The sequence below is a fragment of the Carcharhinus amblyrhynchos genome, chromosome 6 (assembly GCF_965287045.1).
Source record: "Carcharhinus amblyrhynchos chromosome 6, sCarAmb.v2.hapA, whole genome shotgun sequence".
Lineage (NCBI taxonomy): Eukaryota > Metazoa > Chordata > Chondrichthyes > Carcharhiniformes > Carcharhinidae > Carcharhinus > Carcharhinus amblyrhynchos.
In genome coordinates this window covers 86,969,947-86,988,338 of record NC_137329.1, presented here as the reverse complement: position 1 = coordinate 86,988,338, position 18,392 = coordinate 86,969,947, and the positions used below count along the sequence as shown (strand labels likewise).

Sequence of the window (18,392 nt, the reverse complement as noted above, 5' to 3'; positions counted from 1 at the left end):
GACAGCATCAGTGGAGAGAGAATACATCTAATATTTAGAGTCTGGATGACCTTTCATCAAAACTGCTGGAAGGTCATCCGGACTTGAATTGTTAGTTTGATTGAGTAATTAGTTGATTTGTGATAAGGTATATCCATTTAGGGTTGTCATCTTTACTAAGTCTAGAACAGAAGGGAAGGCAGAAGAGGAGTGAGGCAGTAGATGAGAATGATGGCTTTAGCTCAGATTACTTTATCTTAATGCTGATAATTAAAATTCTATAACTGATGTCAGTGCAACAGAGAAAATATACATCTAATTTAAGCAAAAAATAAACTTTTAATAACTGGGTCATGTTGTGGAACCTTTGGACAGCACATTTAAAGACTGGACTTCTAATTAGTGTAACAATGCTAAGTAATGTGCAGCTGAGGTTGCTGCTTAGAAGTCTACCGGTGAAATTATTTTCCTGGACTGCTGATTATACTGTTGAATAAATGAGGGTAAAGAGGTCACAATCCATCATTAAACTGTGATGCATGAAAACCCATTGTTTATTCAGGTCAATTTGTTTTCATCGTGACAGCATCAAACCATAATAATCAGAGTAAGGTCAGTAAAATGATTAAGCACAAATGAGTGTATCCTATTTAACAGAAAGAAGATCACATTTCATGGCAAATGTCAGGGTTCATGGAATTATTATCCGTGGAACAAGATCCTTTTTTTAAAAAAACACTATTACTCTGCTTTTTGATAAAGTTCAATGCCTCAACACTTTTGTGATATTCTCTAATTATCTAGTCCTTTCTTATTGTTCAGCTTGTTCTCTTATCTCTTGTTTTTCTATTTGTCCTTATGTGTGAGAGATGCATGAAAACAAAGCTGCTGAGTAATGAAACCAATTGAAGTGCATGCAGAGGCTGAGCAAAGTATAAAAATAAGTTATGAGATAATGAATCTAGGCACCCATCAAGTACAAGGAATGAAATAGGATATACAGAGGGATTTGAGTGTGGAGATGAAAGGATCCAGAATAAGACAGAGCAGAGGAAAAGTTAAAGAAAGCCAAAAAAACTGAATGAGGTATCAGAATTGCTGAAAATTTTAGAATGTGGCACAATACTTTGAAACCTCTGCAAAATTGGTTCCACAATGAATTTTAAATTATAAAGCTGTTCTGTCTCAAATAATTGCTAGGTGACCTACCTAAACTTAGTGTACTTTAAGCACCAGAATTAGACAAATAATTGCATGGAAAGTGGCCAAAATTCAGAGGGTATATTCATTTTTTCTAAAATAACATAATTTCTAGAGACCCTTAAGTACTCTATAAGGATATAAATTGTATTGAGTCTACAAAGTAAGAATTTTGAAATAGAATATGAAAATCAAAAGTGCTGGAACTACTCAGAAGTCAGTTAGCATCTGTTAAGAGACACAGAGTTAATATTTCAGGTCGAGATGATCTTTCATCAATTGAAGAAAGATAAAAATGTAAGACTTTTTAAGCCGAGGGAGAGGGCAGGAAGAATATAAGGAAAACTATGAGATAGGGTGGAGGGCAGGAAAGTTTAAATAACAAATGTTTTAAAATATTTTTCTGAAATCTTTTTTTATTAATCTCTCAATGAAAAGTGGCTCAAGGTTTTGGATATTGCAAAGATGATAGTCTCTGAAAACATTCCAGCAAGAGTACTAAAAACTTGTGTTCCAGAACTAGCCGCGCCCCTAGCCAAACTGTATAGCTACTGGCATCTACCCAGACATGTGGAAATTGCCATGGTATTTCCTGTACACAAAAAGCAGGACAACTGCAACTCAACCTCATCAAGCTCCGGAGGTAAGATGAGAGTGACTGCCCTTAACATCAAGGCAACATTTGATCAAGTGTGACATCATGAGCCCTCACAAAACTGGTGTCAATGGGAATTAGAAGGAAAATACTCCACAAAGGAAAATGGTTGTGGTTATTGGATGGCCCAACCATCTTCAGTTGCTTCATCAATTACCTTCCCACCATCATAAGATCAGAAGTGTGGACGTTTGCTGATTGTGCAATGTTCAGTACCATTTATAACTCCTCAGATACTCAACCAGTTCATGCCCACATGCAGCAAGATCTGGACAACATTCAGGCTTGGTGATTAACATTTGTGCCACAGAAATCCAGGCAAAAACCATCTCCAAGAGAGAATCCAACCATCTTCCCTTGACATTCAATGGCATTACCATAGCTAAATCCCAACTGTCAACATCCTGGGAGTTACCATTGACCTGAAACTAAACTAGATAAATAGCCATATAAATGTTGAGACTATTAGAGCAAGTCTGAGGCTTAATTCTATGATCACTAACTCTCACCTCACAACTCCCCAGAGACTATCAGCCATGTATAAGGCACAAATCTGGAGTGTGATGGAATACTTTCCATTTGCCTGGTTGAGTGCAGTTCCAACAGCACTCAAGAAGCTCAACATCATCCAGGACAAAGCAGCCCATTTGCCTGGCAACCTGCCCACCACTTCCAGCATTCACTTTCTCCATCAGTGACAGCACTGTGTACCATCCATAAGATGTCCTGCAGCAACTCACCAAGGCTCCATCGACAGCTCCTTCCAAACCTACAACCTTTACCACCTAGAAGGACAAGACAGCAGATACACAGAAACACCACACACTGCAAGTTCTCCTGCAAGTTACATTCTCACTCAGAATTACGTTACCATTCATTTACTGTTGTTGGCTCAAAATTCTGGAACTTCCTTCCAATCAGCACATTGGGTGTACCAACACCACATGTACTGCAGAGGGTCAAGAAGGCAGCTCACCACCATCTTCTCTAGGGCAATTAGGGATGGTCAAAAAATGTTGGCCTTGCCAATGGTACACATATCCCATGAAAGAAATAAAGGTTTATATGGTGCAAATGAAGGAAAGCAAACATCAAAACTGCCAGCAGCGGAAAGGTGAGTCTGGATATCTTGAAATTTTGCTTAATTAATTACCTTTCCTGCAGAACATTTCCTTATATAAATTCAATAAATAGCTAGTTGTCTAAATTCAGAATCGGCAGTGTAGCCTCAGTACAGTTTTGGTACGCTATAGGTATCAATTTTTGTTCAGTAGTGTCACTTAATTTGTTTCATAGTGCCTTGAGGAGTTTGACACTCATTACCCTAAAATCTACTTGCATGATTATGCAACCTAAGAATCTAATAATTGAAATTACCTTCTGATTTCATAGTCAAGTTATTATAGCACAAAAGGAGGCCATTCAGTCCATCATCCATGCTGACTCTCTAAAGAGCAGTATAGGCAGTTCTATTACCTGACTCTATTCCTGTACCCCTGAAAGTTTATTTGGATCTGTGAGTCTTTGTGATTTATACATCTCTCCTCCTAAACTGAGTTAACAATAGATAAGATTTGGATTGTAAACTGTTTTATTCCACAGTAGGTAAAACACTGAGATTTATGATATAATGGTGCAAAAGTAAACAACAGAGAAGCACTTGCCCCCTATGGTGGAACATCTCATTCAAATTAAAAGTACATTCTGTTTTATTTCCAGGAGAGTCCTTTTGCAGAATTCTATTTAAGATTGACTCCTTGTCTGATTTAACCAATCTGAGAGGCTGTACAAATTCAAGGTACAAAATTTGTTTGAGTAAGCAAGCATGGCTGCTTGTCAGGGTTGTTGGGATAACTTTCAATCATGAATTGTAGTTAGCACTGATCTTGTCTATTGCTCCACAATGGGGAAGGACACTGGCAAGTTAATGGGGGCACTGCACAGTTTTTATAGCGCAGCAGGCCAAAGGACTCTGGTGGCAGCTGATTTGCAGGATTTGCACTGGCAGGTCTCCCCGCCTAAACTTTGTGTTGACGGATCCATGTTGAAAATGAGGATAAGGATATTAGTATGTGTTAACATACTTTAACATCTAATGGGCAGGTCTGCAACTAGAATCCCCACCCCTGGTAGTGTTCCCCCCTCCCTGCAGTGACATTATGTTGGTGGGGTTTACAACTGCCCTATAAAAGTCAGGACCTGGCATGGCAGCGTTGAACAGGAGTAAAGAGGTAAGTGCTATGGAGTTGCAGCCTCTGGAGTGCAGGGGAGGTTGGAGGCAGGGACTGGAAAATTTCTGCTTGTGGAGAAGTTCCTGGAGAACTGGAAGTGCTGTCCTCAGGCCCAGGGATGTTCTATGTAGTCTCTGTGTGGTGGGGTGGAGCCCTTTACTGAGTGATGATCAGATTACTATCTGCTGCCACTGGGTTGCTCCTCTGGGGTGGGGCCTTTTACTGAGTGGGGGTTAGGCTGCTGTCTCAGCCACTGGGCTGTTCCACTGTACTGGTTTTAAGGTGTGGTAAGGATTGCACTGAGTGCTGGAATTTTGGGGGCGGGGAGTGCACCGTGTGCTGCTTGAGAGCTCATCAATTCAGGCAGCTGGTGCTCGAAGCAGGGTTGCTCTTGTTAACACAGGCACTCATGCTGCATGTACTCTGCAGTAAATGGGAACCCATCTTGTGATAATTAGGAGTCTGTCCCTGCCCCATGTTCCTGATCTGCAATGTATGCCTGGAAGGGAATGCTGTAGTTACACTCATGGCAATGGCTCAAGGGAACACAATGGCCATGGCTGCATACCACCCTGTGTTTTCTCTCTCCCTGCCTGCCATGTTAACGATGCCAATGGCAGGCAATCAAATTAGGTGACACATGGCACCACAGACTGTTAAGTGTTGCCAGCATCCACAAGTGGGAGTACTGGTCCCAGTGAGGAATGGCGTGGGGTTGGTGCTGGGATCGTTGCAAACAATGACATGTATCTATCAATCACTCTCTCTAATCCCCATTGCGTCGAATGGATCTCAGTCTTATTGATCTAGAGCTGGCCATTGTGGTGGCGGCTGAGAAGGAGGAGGCAGCTCAGACAGTGGAGGGCATAGGTAGGCCAGGGGGCTGCCACTGATGGCCATGTGGTGGCTCCTGAAAGGATGGCTAGGATGCAGAGGTCTAGGCAGTACCAGAAGAGGACATCACTTCAGGGCTCATCAGAGGTGACGTGCCATCACTGTGAACTTGGCAGGCAGGGACAGCATGTAGGTTGATGTGCAGGCATGGCCATTATGCTCCCTTGAACCATTGCCTTGAGTGCAACTACAGCATTCCCTTCCCAGACATGTATTGCAGGTCAGGGACACGGGGCTGGGATAGACTCCTAATTATCTCAAGATGGGTTCCCATTTACTGCAGAATATATGCAGCATGAATATCCATCTAATGTCACCAGTGTGAACTGCTCTCACAATTAGTACCTTGGGAGGGGAGGTCACCTGCTCCCACTAGAAGTTTTACGCAACAGGGTCATTTCACGCACCCAGTGGCGACCTATGTGGAATCTCGCAGGCCTCAGTCCACAGATGTGTTGCCAGGTGACAGATGCCTTGAACGCTCAGGAGGCCAACATATCCATTTTGATATTGGAGAGGGTCAGCAGGAGGCTGGGGCTGCAGGCTTTGCCGCCATTGCAGGGATGCCCCATGTGCAGGGGGCAGTGGATAGTTCCCCACGATGTGATGGGCAACCATTTATTAACAGAAAGGGATTCAAATTGTTTGTGACCATCGGATGAACATCATGCAGGTCTGTGCACGCCACCCAGGTTACATGTAAGATTATTTGTGTTATGATACAACTTTTGTCCTACAAAAACAATTAGTATTGGCTTACAATTGCAGTATTAAGATTTTTTTTTATGGGAATTCTATGTGCTGTGGTGGTCGAACTTTCCTGGGCTCGTCAAAGACCAGCACAGGCTACCAGGATAGCTCATGAGGATAAGGGGTACTTGCTGAGTCATGACTGATGATGCCAGTGTGGAGGCCGCTTGAGTGAGGCCCACACTGCCACCCAGTCCATAGGGGACTGTTGCATAGGCCTGCTGAAGATGCAGTTCCACTGCCAGCGCCACTCTGGGGGTGCCCTCCAGTATGAACCTGTGTGGGCCTCGTGCATAATAATTGTGCACTGCATCCTGCACAACACAGTGCATCAGCAGGGAGACCAGTTGGAGGAGAAGGATTGACATCACCAGGCAGAACTCAACAACTTGCCAATGAGGAGCCAGAGGATGGAGGACAGGTGGCGATGGCAGGAATCCAGCAGGGAGGCCTGCAAGGGAACCCAGATAGCAACTTTAACTAGCCAGTGCTGTGCAGTGAGGGGGCTGCTCCCAACACCCTTCCACCACACCCCAGAAACCACTGCAGCCGCCACCCCATCCCAAAGCTGGCCACTCAACCCAAATGACTCTTCTGCTACTTTGCCCTCTCTCAACCCACTCCCCACCCTCTTTCAGCAGCAGCACCTCCCCCTCCCCCCCACTCCCCGAAATATGAGACATTGGGTCTTGGCTGAAACTGCTAGCAACTCTTTTTGGTGAAGGCTTGAGGATGCTACCCTGGTGCCTCTCAAGTCTGTCTCTTATCTGTTCTCTGAATGAACACTGTCACCTGGGCCCAGATAGCAGTAAGGGTTGGGAATATCATAAGTGTGTGGGGCAATGGGTCAGGGACTCGACATGGGGTGGGGGGTGCGAGGTGCATGCTGGGGGTGGTGTTTGACTAAGGATCCAGTGGATGTTGAGGAAAACAGGGCAGGCAGTGTATAACTTTTGGCCGAGGGGCTGATATCGCGCAGCACAGTGTGGCCTTGATGCACGAGATTGGAGTGCACTCAGCTCTGTGATGGGAGAATCAGAGACAGATTAGTCACAGCTGTGAGATGCAAAACATTTAATTGTGATCTTAGCATTGACCAAAACTTAACCCTGACTACTGCTGACCATCACCCGTGCCCTCTTAGTGACCCTACAACTTTCTAATCTTCTGTGGCCTACTGCTTCATCTAGATGCTCCCCCAGGATGCACATCAGAGGTGGAGGTGACCAACTGTGATCCACGCCTCGTTGCCTGTGATCCCCTGGGGCGTCAAGATCTGGAGGGCCCTGGCTGACTTCTGGATGACACTGATGTTTCTGTGCTACCCTATTCATTCAGCTGGCCCCGAGATGCCCCAGTGTGAGGAATGGGGGAATCAGAAGGTCTCAGGACGTCCAGAGCCTTTTGGGTGGAAGACCCCAGCATGGGCTGCAGCCCTTCCTTCTCCCTTGGGTGCCATAGGCCCTGGGGACACACTGTGAATTAGCTGGACTGAGCTCCAGAAAATCCAATGTCACCTGGCTCTGCCGCATGGTCTATGATCCCTCTGAGACCGGGGCAAGCTCTGGAACCCCTCACCATTAGTCCTGTGAGACTGGGCTAAGTTGTTGAGGCCCACCGCCATGGTCTGCTGTGTCCCCAGAATCCCTGTGGGAGCCCCAGCCATGGCCAGCAATGTCTCCAACATGCCCCCCAACACCCATGACCATGGACTGATGTACCTGCAGGATGCTAGCAACACCCTTGTCTGTGGCCTGTTGTGTCTCCAGAATTCCACTGAGAGCCCCAGCCATAGCCAACTGTGTTTCCAACGTGCCCCTAACACCCATGGCCATGGACCAATAATGCCTCCAGGATGCTAGTGACATCCTTGGTCGTGGCCTGCTGTGTCTCAGGATGGCCTGCACTCTTGTCACCCATGAGGCCAAATCCCTGTACCAGACTTTCCACTGCAGTATTGGCCTGGTTAACACACTGTGCTGGCAACACCACCTGCAATAGCTCTCTGACTCCTCTAAACAGCCTTGCAGTCACAGCATTGTCGCTGACAGCTCATCCACAACTCCCCGTGTTTGCTGATGTATCTCCACCAACTTCGGGATGAATGAACCGTGAGGCCCAGCATTTGGCTTGGGGTCAGCTGATCCTTGCCTCTGGCAGGCTTACATATGCCCCAAGCCCTCAGATGTACCCACCTTAACCAAATGTGCATCAGTGACTGCCATGTGCTCACCAGGAAGTGACCCAAAAACCTCAGACCTAACATGAGCCACCATCATGATAGTCTCTGTGTTGGTGGGTTGTGTGGTTGATGCCTGAGCTGAATCACTGGTGCTGTCCTTAGAAGATTCCTCAGGGCCTTCCTTTGAGTTGTTGCCCAAGGCGTCCATGCGAGTTGGATCAGGAGCAGCGGTGGAGTTGTGACATCATTATGGCCTGGTGCATCAGGGTCCAGTACTGTAAGAAAGAACACGTTAGTGGAGGGAGGAAAAACAGCCTGCGTAACATGTCACTTCAAAGACTTATGGATAGGATTCAGCTGATGCTCACTTGCACGCTGGACTCTGACCTGACTGTCGTTGACCATTCTAGGTGTAGGCCATGCTACTCTCAAACCGTCAACAGCCACAGCTCGGGTATGTCTTCACCAGTATTTTTTCCCCTCTTGTGGCGGCTGTGTGCTTTTTTTCTCCTATGGGAACATGGGGATTGAAAGCATGATGTATGGAAGGGCATGGAGTGCAGTGTATGCCAGGGTTGGCAGCTTGTGTTGGCTGTTTTGAGGAAATGGGTCCCCAAAGGAGGAGATGCTGATTGGGGTGGGGGTGGTTGCTGGAGGCAGTAGTAAGGAAGGGGGGGTGGGGGTGGGTTATTGTAGCTGCCCTTGAAGTGTCAAGAGATAGTTTGACATTGTAAGTACAACACATGTACAGGTTTCAGAATGGGATGCACACTCACCCTTGCAATCTGAAGAAGGTCATTTTTTTTTTGTAGCACTGTTCTCTGGACCAAGGGGCCAGAGTCTTAGCATTCACAGCAGATGCCATTGCCTCCCATAACACGCTTGCTGCAAGACCCCTCAAACAATGACCCTGAATGGGCTACAGCAGCTGGTGCCTCTCCTCCACTGCATCCAGCACATGTGCCTGCTTACTTTCAGAAAATTTGGGACCATCTTCCTGGCGTGACTGCTTGTGTGTCCATAATTGCAACTTATATACAGCTCTGGCTTGTTGAGGGATTCCAGGTGCAGTCAGTTTGGGCCCGTCATAGGCCCATTAGTTAAATTTCATTGTGAAAATGTATAGGCAACCTGGTTCAATAGAGGATGCTGATTGGATTAACTCAACAAGCTACTGTGTCCGGAGGGAGAAGGGGTGCCATCCTCGAGGCTCTCACTGAACAAGGGGGAATGCTCGCTGGCAGTGGGTGTGCGTGGCAGCACAGTGCTCTGTGTGAGAAGGGAAATGAGTGGAGAGTGATGGGGAGGCCAGGAGGCCAACTATGTCCGGGTCAGTGTGGGATGGGGAAGCCAGCTATGTCCGGGTCAGTGGGGGCTTGGGAGGCCAGGAGAGGGGGGTAAGAGGCCGCTAGTATCCATAGGGGGAAGTAAGAGGCCAGCAATCAGGTCAGCAATGTATGTGGGGGGTTCAGGCCAGCGATCTCAATGCTGGGGGGATTTGTTTAGTGATCTCCCAGTGATCAGCGCATGCGTGGTGGCCCATTCAGCATGCTGATTTCAGCCTCTGCAGTGGGAAAACGTCCCTCTGATTTTTCACACGATTTGTGCTAGTGCTCTCTGCAGCGCAGAGTTGAGGATTCATTCTGAAAATCCTGCTGAAAAAACTAGCGTGATTTACTCCAGTTTTCATGCAAATTCGACATTTAGAATTTTTTTGGGAGAATCAACCCCCATGTCTTTGAGGTAGGCTTTGACTGAAAAACACATCAATATAGCTCATGTACCTGAAGAAAAAGCCATAGAAGTTGGTGATATAGCATGCACTTGTAAGGAGCTCTGAGCCTTAAACTGCATGTACAGCACTTGAAAACACCAGTGCATGGTTTGTAATGAATCCAGAGCAGTCAGCCTAGCATCGGTAATGAACCCATAACCATCAATACTGTTTCCATAATGAAGCCAAAGTTAGCAATGGACAGCACAGCATGTGTACCTAATCCCAGAGTTAGTAGTATAATACTTCTAGTGAACCTGGAGTTAATAGCATAGCAGTGACAATAAACATGAAATTGTCAGCACAATGGCTGTTGTTAAACCACAGTTAACCACACATCTATAATGAATCCAGAGTTGTCTGCACAACAATTATAATGAACTTGACAGTGCAATATTTGTAATTAATTTGTAGTATCTTTATGCAGCCCAGGATCAACTGTCAACACTGATAGTGAGCGAAGAATTGATAGCACAGCATTTGTACTGAACGATGGTGATCATAGCATTTAGTTGTATATAAAGATTTTCATTACTATGATGTATTAATTATCCTATCTATATACCTCATTTTTCCAAGGAAGTCCTTTTAAAATAACAATTTCCAGTTTACTAGCCTTAACGAACTCCTTTCCTCCATGGACATCCAATCTCTCTATGCCTCCATCCACCACCACGGTGGGAGCTCATTGCTTGTTCACTGAATGGAGACCCACCCAGTCTCCAACCACCAGCACCCTTCTCCAGTTGGCTGAACTTCTTATATTGAACAATTTCTTATTTAACTCCTCTAATTTCCTCACATATAAGGTATCATTAGGGAACCCTTATGGATCATAAACATGCCTGAATTTTTATAGAATACGTGGAACATTTTTTGTCCCAGTTCTACTCAGATTCTTTCCTTAAACCTTATTTTTCTGATACTTCTGGGCGGCGCAGTGAGGATTAACCATGGGTTAGCAGCACACATCTCAGTGCCAGGGACCCAGGTTTGATTCCCAGTTTGGGTCCCTATCTGTATGGAGTTTGCACATTCTCCCTGTGTCTGCATGGGTTTCCTCTGGGTGCTCTGGTTTCCTCCCACAGTCCAAAGACGTGCAGATTAGGTGGATTGGCCATGCTAAATTGCCCCTTAGCGTCAGGTGGACTAGCTCGGATAAATGCATGCGGTTATGGGGATAGGGCCTGAGTGGGATTGTGGTCGGTGCAGACTCGATGGACTGAATGGTCGCCTCCTGCACTATAGGATTCTATGATACTTTGACTGTATCAGTGCTGCTTTCTCCTCATGTCAAGGACTGGAAAATTTAATCATTTTTACTTCCAATTTACACCTTTCTCCCACTTCAACTTGGTTCATCTCTGACTCTTCCCTTCTTGAATGTGTCTGTCTCAATTTCAGACTCTGAACACATATTCACTATAAGCTCATTTTTTTTTAACCAGCTAACCTGACTATACTTCATCACACTCTGAAGAACTCTATTCCATTTTCCCAATTTCTTCCACCTTGTCACATGTATTCTGATGAACTCTTTACCAGTGTTCCACCATATTTTCCTGATTTCTCAGCTGAAAATTCCCCTTCCACTATGGACAACAGGGCACTTGACCATACCTGTTTCACTTTACACACTCCTAATCTCCCTCCTTCCCTTGTCCCCAGAATCACGATAGGGAGTCCTGTCCTCACTTCCCATCCATCAGTGTCCAACCACAATGATCATCCTCTGCCATATCCTGCACCTCAGGCATGATGTCGCCATCAAACACATCTTCTCCATCCACCCCTTTGGACATTGCAAAGGTACTGTTCCTTCCGTAATGCTCTGTGTCCATTCTTCGGTCGCCCCCATTACCCCATCCCACAGCACCTTTCATCTATTTTCATAGGTCTAAGGCCCCAAATACTGTTTTCATGTGAAACAGCAATTTGTGTATTTCTTTCAATTTTGTATATTGTAATTGCTCTTATGATGCAATTTACTTTATACTGGAGCGACCAAATGCAGATTTGTGGAACACCACAGTTCATATTGTAAGCGTAACTGTAAGTTTTCAATTATCTGTCATGTTAATTCTTTTCTCCACTTCCACTTTACAAGAGGCCTAGGATGGAGAGGTTAATGTTCCAATGAAGCTGAATGTAAACTCACCTTTACTTAGGCACTTTTCAACCTTCTGAACTCAACTTAAAAGTAAATAATTCAAAATGTTGTAACCTCTGCCCCCAGTTTGTTATTTCTTTCCCCAATTTGGGATTTTTTGAATTTTAAATGGCAGCTGTTCATAACTGCCCTTCACGCCTTCTTTAGCGATGTCTTTTGTTTATAAAAGCAAATTACTGTGGATGCTATAATCTGAAAGAAAAGTAAAAAATGCTAGAAAATCTCAACAGATCTGACAACATCTGTAGAGAGAGAACAGAGTGAACATTTCAAGTCTGGATGACTCTGTTATCTTTTGTTTCTGTACTTTTAATGTTACCACTCCCTTTTGCCTTGCATCATTAACCTTTTTGACATTTAATCTCTCCTGTCTTCTATCATTCACTGAGTTTTTATTTCTTTTTCCTCCTTTCTCCATTTCCCTGCCTCCTATATTTGCTTAAAACCTATTAACTACAACTCTAACTTTTTCCAGTTCTGATGAAAGATCAGTAACCTGATTATCTGATTTGTGTCTTCACAGATTCTGCCAGACCACTGAGTTTTTCCAGTGTTTTCTGACTTTGTTTCAAATTTTCAGCATCTGATGTATTTTTCTCTTCTACAATTATACTGCCCCTTTCATTGCAATGCAATGTGAATTTTACATAACACATTGGTTAACTAAGTGCATGTCCTCATCTGGGATCCAAGTGTACAAAAATTGAGCAATGTGAATCTTCTGCAAAAGTCAACCTTGCACCATTTTTAGTTTGCACCAGCTGTGGGACAATTCCAGTCCTGCATAAAACAAGTGGATCAGTTGGAACTTGGAATTTATTCATATTGGAACTTCATCACAGTAGGATGATATGGCAAATCTCACAAGTGCCCAACTAACATTAAACGTGACTGACATGGGAAGCTGTGTTGTGTGGATGTCACAGAATCACAGAATTGTTATTGCACAGACAGGGGAGGCCACTTGGCCAATCGTATCTGTGCTGATTCCCCAGAGGGGCAAGTTATCTTGTGCCAGTCCCTCGTCTTCTCCTGGTGACCCTGCGCATTTTTCCTTTTCAGACAACAATCTAATTCCATCATAATGATCAAGAGTCATCCAGACTTGAAACGTTGGCTCTATTCTCTTTCCACAGATGGCGTCAGACCTGCTGAAAATTTCCAGCATTTTCTGTTTTTGTTTCAGATTCCAGCATCCGCAGTAATTTGTTTTATCTTAATTTTTAACTAATTGCCATTTCTCTTCCAGGAATGCCAAGCCTGAAGAAATACTGCTCTTCTTTCCGACAAGATTTCCATTTGTTTCTTTTGCTCTGTCCAATTCATTTCTTTCCATTTCCCTCCTGGTGTTTGACAAGGTCTTAACCAAAACTCACTTTCACAGCCATATTGCCTTCCTCAGTGACTGTCTCCTATCTCTGACTTACCCCACGTGGATTCCAACAGAGATTCCACCCCTCACTTTTCGAATCCACCTAGGATTACAGGTATCTCCAGGATATGCAATGTTCCTCGGACTGCTGTTCTTGCCACATCCTGAAATTCAGTGCCACACACTGCCATAGGCACATACTTGATATCTCTCTCCAGCACACCAACTCACACTAAGCCCTCCTTGTCCCCAGTTTCATTTCGTTCTTTGTCCCATCCGACATCTTAACAATAATTTTTTTCTCTTCCTTTCAGGTATTAAGAAATGCAAACTCCAACAACTCCCATCCAGGACTCGCCTCCCTGTCCCATTCCTTGGATCCCATCCCTTCGATCCCATCTCTTCTAACCCCAGCCCTGGCCGTATATTCACCATATCCTCCGACCTTCCCCTCTCTGAAGCTGGCCATGCTATACTCGGCAAAGGACTTGGCTTCGTACCCTTAAGTCCTCACCTCAACCAATCCTGGACTCAACTGGATGCTAAACTTTTCTTCTGCCGCCTTTATCTCCATGTTCTCTTCTTTAGGCAGAAGTCCTCCCCCCATTCAGCAGATCTTTTCATCCACCTCCAGCATTCTCCCTCCACCTGGACCCCATCCTCTTGCCTGCTCTTGATCTTTGCATTGAAAACTCTTGGTTGACATTGGCCGTCGCAATTTCTTTCTCCTCTCACCTACCCAAACCTATCGCCTTCTGAACTTGCTGCATTTTGCTCACTCAGGTCCAACCCTGACTTTATCATCAAACCTGCCGACAAGGTTAGTGCTTTTGTTGCCTGGTGTATTGATTTCTACCTCACGAGGCTGAGAGCTAACTCTCAGACATTTTCTCCTACCTTCCCCTGGACCATAACCCTACCACTGAACATCAAGCTACTCTCTCCAGGACTGTCACTGACCTCATCTCTGGAGATCTTTTCTCCACAGCTTCCAACTTCATAGTTTCTCAAGCCCTGACAACCCACGTTTGTCTCCTCCCCAAAATTCACAAACAACAGGCTGCCCTGGCAGATCCATTATGTTCTTGCTCCACTGAACTAAATTGTTTCTATCTTGATTCCATTCTTTTTCCTCTTGTCCAGTCCCTTCCCACCTACGTCACTGAATTCTCTGATGCCCTTTGCCATATCAACAAATGCCAGTTCCCTGGCCTAAATCGTCACCTCCTCACTACAGATATCCAATCCCTCCACACCTCAATTCCCACTAAGATGGCCTGAGAGCTCTTTGCTTCTTCCTTACACAGAAGCCTGAAGAATCTCCATCCACCATCACTCTCCTCTGTCTGGCTGAACTTCTCTCACTCAACAATTTCTCCTTTAACTTGTCTCACTTCCTGCAAATAAAAGATGTGGCTATGGGTACCCACATGGGTCCCAGTTATGCTTGTCTTTTTATGGGGTATGTGGAGCATTCCCTGTTCCAGTCCTACTCTGGCTCTCTCACACAACTCTTTCATCGATACATCAGCAATTATTTCACTGTCACTTCTTTGTGTCCTTGTCTGAACCTGGAAAAATTTATCAATGTTTGTTTTCAATTTCCACACCTTTACCACCTTCTCATGGTCGATCTCTGATACTTCTCTTCCCTTCCTTAGCCTGTCTGTTTCCAATTCTGGTGATAGACTGCCCACCAATATCTATTACAAGCCCACCAACTCCCACAGCTACCTTGATTACAGCTGTTCATACCGACATCCTGTAAGGACTCCATCCCAATTCCTTTGCCTCCACCGTATCTGTTATGATGATGCTACTTTACAAAATGGCACTCGGATATGTCTTCCTCCTTCCCAAATCAATGTAAACTGGAGAAACAGCATTTTATCTTCCGATTTGGCTCTTACAGCCTTCTGGACTGAACACTGAGTTCAACAACTTCAGAGCATGAACTTTCTCCTCCACATCTCCATTTATTTTATCTCACTTCTTTTCATCCGCAATCCTACACTCTGCACCTTTTAAATGTTCTGCCATTTACATATTGAGCTCTGATGAAGGGTCATCTTGACTCAATGTTAGCTCTATTCTTCTCCATTGTCAGAGCTGCTGAAATTTTCCATCATTTTCTGTTTTTGTTTTGAATTCCGTCTTGAATGCCTTAAATGGACCTGTGCATTCTAGATCTTATCAACTCGCTGCATGAAAACTTTTTCTCATGCCATCATTGCATCATTTGTCAATTCCTTTAATCTGTGTGCCCTTTTGCTCTCAATTGTTCCATGAATGAAAATATTTTTCCCCATCTATTCTGTCCAGACCTCTTATGATTTTGAATACCTTTATCAAACTTCCTCCCAACCTTCTTCAGAGACAGCAGTTACAACTTCTCCAATCTATCTACATCTCTAAAGTTCCTTAACCCTGGGATCATTCTTGTGAATCTTTTCTGCACTTTCTCTAATGCCTTTATATTTTTCCTGTGTCAAATCACATAGTGGCAACCTCTTTTATCATGGCATTTTGTGACAATCTAGCTAATGTAAATTTGTAGCATAATGAGGATGAATTAATGCACCATAGCAAGAAAATGCAACACTTAAATTGCTAGCTGCAGTCTAAACCTATTTCTGTACTAGGGCTTCCAGTTTGTGTATGTTAGGAATGCTTGAGATATTGTCCCTAATGCTTTCAATCATCCTTATTGAGGTATTCACTGTATTCAGCTCAAAAGATGTTAAGTTTCTGGCTGATCTGCACTGCAGATTTTTTTAACCATGCCACAATTTCCCCCACCCCATCTTCAATAGTTTAATTTTACAATCATGATCCTTGTTTAGAGGTTTCACAATAGCCTCACCCCACAATACTCTCTAATACTCTACTCACAATATTCCTCTAATTCTGCATCCAACCTTGCACCCTGCATCGTAATATTTTGTACAGCCTGCTCCTGCTTTTACAGCATAAATGGCAAAACCTTCAAACATCTTGACCTTGCAGTCTGAAATTCTTTTGTTAAATCCCTGTGTCCCTGGTTCCCAATCAGTGCTGCTCTTTAAAAATGGAACATTTTATTATATTAGCTTTTTGATGCTCTTAAGTATTTTGTAAACAATGGATTACTTCTGAAAGTTGGTGGCTGTTATTAAACCATAAAAACAAAATAAAACTTAGTTTATCATAGTGTTGTGAGAATTATTGTATGAGTGTTTTTATAATTGCATGAAATGCAATCCAGTTTTATAAACTGAATATTTTGAATAGGAATTATAGAACTTGCTCCACAATTGGAGGCCATACTTTCTAGGCTAGATTTTTTTTCCTTAAATACTTATGATCTCTAACCCACTGCTTCCCCCTACCTTAAGGCCGTCCTTAAGCCCTACTTTTTGACTACACTTTTGGTCACCCAGCCTGATGATTTCTTTGAGTGAATGTTCAAATTTGTGCCCCTGGGGTGTTTTACCACCTGAAGATAAGTGTTTAATACAACAAATAATGGAGGTTATTTGGTCTAGTTGACTAGAGATGGTTAGAGTGTGGTGCAGAATGATGCCATCAGCAAGGGTTCAATCGCCGTACAGGCTATGGTAGATAATGGAAACCTGCCACCTTACCACCCTCCCAGTTCCGACCCCCACCCCCAGTGGAATGTGGAGCGATGCCCCTCAAGCTATATAAAACAATTGATTTTCTCTGATGGAGAGAGCCCGTAGTCCTAGCCGTGAATAATACATGTTTTACCGGTTTCACCTAAAGTGTACCACTTGTTCAGTTCTTCTCCAAACCTATATAAAAATCATATATATATATATAAATAACCATAACAAAAATCAGTTAATAAACATTGTATGGAATTTCGTATAAAATCTACGTGTTTCTTTAAATTGAGCTGTCCTGACCGAATTGAGGAGAATCAGTGTTTGGAAGAGCGGCGTGATATTTAAGAGCGGTAGACGAAGCAGCGGAGACCGGCACCTGTCGTCTGCGCTAGAGTCAGGTTGGGGCAGGCAAGCGTTCAGTGGCTTGTTTGGAGACAGTGAGCCGAGAACATGATTTGGTGGGATCTGTTCCCTTTTACGATGTGTTCTCTGCTTGGTTCGTGTTACAATTCAAACCGTCATCTTTACAAATAACCAGGAGGCCAGGTGCGAAACGCAGCCACGGATGGCGATTAGCTGAAGTTGTTACCTTTTGCAACCAAGAGCCAATGGGTAACTGGCAAGGTCGGTGAGCACATGGCAGAGCGATGATGCCCTTTGCAAAAAAAAACCGGCTGAAAGACGGTAAAAAAAAATGAACCTGGTTACAGCAGACAAGGTCAAAGACGAGTGCCATACTGGAGCTAGTCCTATATCACATCGAACTGACAAAACTGCAGTGGACGGCCGGCGCTGACACATCCTTTCTTGTGTGGGGATTTGCCCTGTGCATGCTTTGATTGTTTTTGTTATTGCAAAACACATTTACCAAAAAGAAGTCAGTTATTGTTTTGCCAGTAAACGTGATGTCCCGTGGCACATGGAACTGCGATAACTGCCCCTGGAATCAGTGCGAAGCTGGCTTGCTTGCTGCTGGAAATTGCTTCTTTTATATCTTATCTCATTCGTGTGTCTTGTTGATCTCCCGATGGAGCTTCACTATTTTGCGCGTTTTAAGGTTTATGTATGGTTTAAAGAAAATTCGGATTTGCGTCACTAGCGCCTGGGATAAACACAACTATTTCAGTGAAAGGAATGCATGGGTGGAGGGCAGCTGTGTTTTCCGAGTGCTGGCCGGAAGCAATTTTAAAGCTGAATTATTGTGTAGAGTTGGTGCTCTCAATTTAGTGTATACTGTTCCCTTAAAAAAAAGTGCGTCCCTTCATTTATGTGTCGGAACTTGCTAAAGGGCTGAGAACTGATTAGCAGCGACTGAGCAGGGTCAGGGTGAGTGCGACCTAATCCTTTAAACAATTGTTATTTTATGTTTTGTTTAACGCCGTGATCATCAAAGAGATTAATAATTGTACTTATGATGCACTTTAAACAAATCATTTTATTTAAAAATAATGTTGTAAGTCTTGGCCGTGATCTTTAAGAGTGTTTGCAAATTTCTGAAGTGGCTAGAAAACAAATTCTTAAGAATTGTAAACATGCTGGTTGGGTTAAGAATGTGCTGGAGGAAGCGTCAGTATTTG

General features: G+C 44.0%; 1 long non-coding RNA gene across 3 annotated transcripts in view; it reads left to right on the top strand.

The window, feature by feature from the left end:
- Positions 1-18,392, top strand: part of LOC145344075 (uncharacterized) — a 157,248-nt gene that overhangs the window by 103,689 nt on the left and 35,167 nt on the right. For 2 of the 3 annotated variants that reach the window (XR_013886832.1, XR_013886833.1), the window contains exon 1: positions 17,152-18,141. The exons of the other annotated variant lie outside the window; for it this stretch is intronic. This is a non-coding gene — a long non-coding RNA (uncharacterized LOC145344075). Of the gene's footprint in view, positions 1-17,151; positions 18,142-18,392 lie in introns of those variants that run through there. 3 annotated transcript variants of the gene reach the window in all.